Below are 6,000 nucleotides of genomic sequence, written 5' to 3'. Positions count from 1 at the left end.
AATAAAAGAACCCGTTTGGTAACTACACAAAATTTCTACTCTTGGAATAGAAAAAGAATAGAAATGCATTTGGTAATGCAATAATTTCTTTTTTGTATTTATTCATTTTTTATTCTTGCTCACGGATCACCGACCGTCAGCCGTCGTCGCCCGACGCTCGCCGCTCACCGGCCGTCATCGCCCGGCCAACCGCCACCTCCCGTCACCGCTGTCGCCAGCAGCAGTCGACGGTGGCTCCGGGCCATTGGAGGTGGCCATGGCAAGAGAGAGAAACAAAAGAAAAAAAAATTGGCTTATTTCTATAAATTGTTTCCTAGAACAACATGCAACTTTTTTTGTTTCTCAAAACTGTTCCCGGAAACAAAAATTAGAGAAATTGTTCCTGAACAAATGATTTACAAATAGGTTAATTTTTTTTTGTTCCGAGGAACAAAAGAACAGAAATTGGGAGAAACAAATGTTACCATGCGCTGCCATAACATTCCAAGACCTACATCAATTGGAACAAGTCTTGTTGACCGACTTATAATCAACATCCATCTCCACACAGTCACAATCTTATTTAGTTATTTAGAGTAGTATTTTTGGGTGCTAACCAATTAAACGTCATTAAAAAGTTATAGCTTCATTTAAATTTATTTGAAGCCGCTACATAATCTAGCAAGATCTTGAAAATATGAATACCAGCCGTTAATTTTATTGGTGTAATTAATGGCTTTTATATATATAACATTCCAAGACCTATATCAATTGGAACAGGTCTTCTTGAGTGACTTATAATCAACATCCATCTCCCCACAATCACAATCCTGTTTGGCTATTAAAGTACTCCTTTTGGGTACTAATCTAGATAAATTGGCTCTGAGCTGTGAAAGATTGTAGATAGGAGCCCTTCAATATATGTGTGGTTGGTGGATGGACTAAGGGCCCGTTTGGTTGGGCATTCCCAAGGGGCTTTGGGCCCGCAAAGCCCCTTAGGGAAAATTTTTGTTGTTTGGCAAAGTTTTTGAAAGCTCATTTGCCCAAATATGAGCATTCCAAATGCTCGCTGAAAGCTGGGGAGGAGTAGTATTGAGCATTTGGCATTTGGGAAATGCCACGCCTATTGTTCATCTTTCTTTTCCCCGTCGTCTTCTTCTTCTTCTTCCCGGCCATCGGGCTTCTCCAGTAGCCACCGCCGCTGCCACCTGAGGGTCGCGCGTCGCCGGTGACCACCGTCTAGGGGTGGCACAACGCGGACCTCAGGCATCATCGCCTGAGGTCGCGCACCCAGGCAACGTCGCCTAGTTCGCTTGGAACCGAGCAATGCCGCCTAAGGTCCGCATCGCCTGAGGTTGCACGGACCTCAGGTCGCCAAATCTGGCAGTCCGGAGGTCAAATATGGCTGCCGAACGGCCAGATCTGGCCTCTACGACCTCAGGCGCCTAAGGTCGCGCTACCTAGGTCCGCACGACCTCAGGCCACCAGATTTGGCCTTTGTGCCTCCAAGTGCCTGAGGTTGTAGTGACGGCATCACCTGAGGTTACAACCTCAAGCAGCCGATCTAGCCACCGGATTCCATTTTCAAATTTTAAAAAAAAAATTAAAAGCAAAAGCCTATTTGTAATATGTTTTGCCAAATTGTATTTTTATATAAGCCACTTTTCAATGCGTAATTTGCCAAACGTCCGAGCATTCCCAAAACCCTTTTACCCTAAAGATATTTGCATTTGGCCAAAGGTATTTCTCCAAAGTCGAACCAAACAGACTCTAAGCCCACACTAGATTCAATGGTTGAGAGTTATTGCCAAGGCAATAGAGTTTGGACAAGATAGTACAACTCTAAAATAATAGAGGAAGCTAACAGCTCTAAGTGTCGGAAATTGTGACACCTCAAGTCACATCAATTTTTTTAAATAGCACGTGAACGTGGTCTTGCATCATCTTTCATTGAGACTAGGTCCACTTATCTTCTTCCCGGGGAAAACACCAAATAGGCTAGCGTCTACGTTGCCGTGCATTGTGACCACATTCGGAAAATCATTGCATTCCTATTAGGCAAGAAAAACGTGGAGTTGAATGGTCAGCTAGGTAGCACCGATACGCAATACGGACACATGACACGACACGTTAACACGTCATTTCTAAAAATAGATAATTTTGACACGTTACGAAACATTATATATTAAATGAATATTTTTATTTTTAATTAATTTGATTTAAATTCATAAATAATTAACTAATTAAAAAGCATATAATAAATTTACACTAATAATATTAATAAATCAATTCATTAGAAATTCGAAAGATATATTCATAATTAATGCGAAACATGTTTTTAACTTTAACAAAAGTTATTGATGAAATTAATGATTAATAAGAAATTAGAATCAATTTATTTAAATAAATCCATAATTTTCTATAATTACAAAAATTTATCATTATTCAAAATTCAATACTTTTATTTTTCGAAATTATTTTTTACTCTCATTTATTTAATTTTTCAATTAAAAATAAATCCCCAAATGTCCACCCTTCTTTCCGTCGTCCTTTTCCTCCACCCCAATTTTTTTTACTTTTTTTCCTCCTCACCACCTGACAGACAGCCTGTCATTTACCCTCCCCCAAATTTTTTTCTTTTTTGGTCGAGCCCTCCGCCCAAATTTAAAAGTCTGGCATCAGTACCCTTTTTTTTTTTTTTTTATTACTTTTAGTTCCCTTAACAAAACCCTAGCCACCCTCCTTTTCCTCCTCCTTCTCACGGCTGGCCGCACGACCCCTCCCTTCCTCTCCTTTTCCTCTTCCTTTCGATCCTTCTCCTCCTCCTCCTCGCCGATCCATCGCAACAGTGGCGGCCCTCGCCTGAGTTTCTGCTCTCTCTCGCCATCTCACGCCGTCGCGATTGTCCGTTGTGTGGCTTTCTCTCTGTTCGGCTCTTTCTCTAGCCGTCTCTTGCCATCGCTCGCGGCCTGTCTCTGCTCCCTCGGCCTCCCTCGCCTGAGTCGCCTCCACCCTCCATCGTCTTCCGAACACGCGTGTCAAAGCGTGTCGAAAAACGTTGACCGCGTATCGGAAAATTAGACACGCATTGACCGCGTGTCCGACCGTGTCTGACACGCTCTAACACGTGTCGGACACGACACGGAAGTCCGTGCTTCCTAGATGGTCGGTGACGTGCCATGATGGTTTTAAGGATAAATACAACGTCAAATCTCGCCAAAGGAATATATCCCAAGCTCATTCTAGAATTAAACGATGCCTCATCGGTCTGAATCTGATTTAAAAGTCTGTTTGGTATGTAGCTGTGACAAAATTATAATTGTATCGCATTAAAGCTGTGTTGTGAAGTGTTGTAACTTGTATATTTATAATTTATGTTATAAAGCTACAAGACCTCCAAGTTTATGAGAGATATATTCACAAAAGTTGGTAGGAATTGTCATATATGTGTTTTCCAACTAAACTAGCGTTACCCAATATGAGCAAACGGGAGGTATTAGAAAAGTGGTTCACCAGAGAAAATCAATAAAATGTGATAAAAGGAATATTTTGGGACCGTTTGTCGGTGGCATTGCACTCAAATGAGAAAATCAATAAAAACGTGATTAAAGGAACATCTTGGGGACCATTTTTTTTTTTTTTTTTTTGGTCAGATGGTCCCCAACTTGGGGACCATTTTTCTTACCGAAAAAAAAAAAAAAACTTGGGGACCTTTTCTTCTTTTTTTTTTTGTCAGATGGTCCCCAACTTGGGGACCATTTTTTTACCAAAAAAAAAAAAAAACTTGGGGACCATTTTCAGTTTCATTACACCTTAGGTTGAAATCAACTCCATCTAAAAAGTTTCAAGAAGATATTTGGTTTGTGTGACCATGAAAAATCTGTCTCACAAGGAAATATTGAGGACATTGCACCTTAGGTTGAAATCAGCTCCATCTAAAAAGTTTTAAGAAGATATTTACTTTGCGTGACCATGAAAAATCCGTCTCACAAAGAAATATTGGGGATCAATTCCAGTGGCATTGCACCTTAGGTTGAAATCAGCTCCATCTAAAAAGTTTTAAGAAGATATTTGCTTTGTGTGACCATGAAAAATCCATCTCTCAAGGAAATGTTGGGGATCATTTCCGGTGGCATTGCACCTCAGATTGCAATCAGCTCCATCTAAAAAGTTTTAAGAAGATATTTGCTTTGTGTGACCATGAAAAATCTGTCTTACAAGGAAATATGGCAATGAGCAATGTCACCTGTGGTCCTACGAGGCTTGCTCAAATGGACAGCCAGGGTCGGGCCAAGCTAAAGCATTTAACTGTAAATAGAAATTGATTACGGTTGATATCCAAAGACGATCGAGTCTTCTAAGTCAACATGACACCTTTATAGGAATAGGTGTTTAAGTAATTACATCAGCAGAGATAATTGTCGTTAATCATGACTATTGATGACCATAGTATACAACAATGACTGGTCAACGATGCAGACTTCAAAGACAATGAAGATGTCAATTAATTATTAGATCCAATGACAATGGAAAAGTCGTAACTGCTTGTAAATAAAGCTGATGTGCAATCATAAAGAGTGATCATGAAGCCTAAAATTATGGAGATACGATTGTAACCGTTACTTTAGACCAATTACATTTTGTGATAGGCTATATAAGCCATGTTAAATCATTATAAAAGGATCTCCACAATCAACACAGACTATATGCATCTTTCAATTTATCAATCAATCTTTCCAATTCTTGCACGATAACTAGTTCTGCCTCTTGTTTTGCGATATATTTCCCACCCAAACGGCCACTGAACCCAATTCAACAATAAATCGAAAATCAACTTTCGGCAAAATGTATTTTGCCGTGTGGATCAATTCCCGGCGACACACATAGTTATTTTTCAGTCCAAGTGAGCTATGCTAGGCCAATTCAGGTCCGCCAAGTTGACACCCCATTGTCATATGTAGGGCCGTCAAATGGGTAGGTCGAGTCGGGTTTGGGTTGGGTCGAAAATTGTCCGATCTATATTGACCCATTTAACCCGTTTTAACCAATTTTCATACAATGTAAATTTGATGACTCATACTCAACTCGTACCTAACCTAACCCATATTACCAAAACACATTAATATTTATCTCAATTTAGTTACTTGAAAAAAAACTTCACATCAAATTTAAAAAGTAAATAAACAATATAAAATTAGTAAAAAAATTTTAAAAAAAATGTGAAAAACATTTAAATTGAAATACTTTTGAAGAACTCTTGATTAGAAAAAGTTTGATAAGCTAATAATTGACATGAAAATAATATTTGCTTATAACAAATCTTCTTGAATGCGAGAATGTGTAGCTTCTTAATTGTAGTTCTTTTTTTTTTTTTTTTTTTTGATTTCTTAATTGTATTTCACCAAGTTAAAAATTATATTATGATGTTTAGAATGTTTATATTTCGATCTAGATAGCATCGAGCTTCCTCTAAAAGTACTTCTCCGGCAAGTATATGGATATCTATCAACTGAAAATCATTAAAAAAATCAATTTTTTATTATTTTTAAATTTTTTGAAATTATCATTGTTTATTTTCTTTTCTTTGTTCTTTCTTTTTCCTCCTCCTTCTTCTCCCTTGTTCCGTCTAGGCGAGCTCGAGATCTTGAGCTTCGTCGCAGCCAACAAGCTCTCAGCTCACCAAATCTGGGCAAGCCTAAGCTCAGCCAAGGTCGGTGAGCTCATGGCTCAGCTGATCCAAGCAAGCCCCAGCTCCATCGAGGCTGGCAAGCTCACTACTCGCATGAGGCTGACGAGCTCACCGCTCGCCTGATGCTAGTGAGCTTTAGATTGGTGACAGAGATGGCGGCGTGACAGCGGGTAGGCGGTGGCTATAGTTGGTTGGGATCGAAAAGGAAAGGGGGTGCTCTGCTTACCTAAGATTTGTGATAGATGGAATGAGAGAGAATTGAGGATGCGCACAACTCTATGGGAACGTGCCAAATATGTGAAGACCAAAGCCAAGCCTGGAAGCTTCACAGC

This window comes from Eucalyptus grandis, chromosome 10 (assembly GCF_016545825.1).
Source record: "Eucalyptus grandis isolate ANBG69807.140 chromosome 10, ASM1654582v1, whole genome shotgun sequence".
Classification (NCBI taxonomy): Eukaryota; Viridiplantae; Streptophyta; class Magnoliopsida; order Myrtales; family Myrtaceae; genus Eucalyptus; species Eucalyptus grandis.
Note: the sequence above shows the minus strand (reverse complement) of the source record.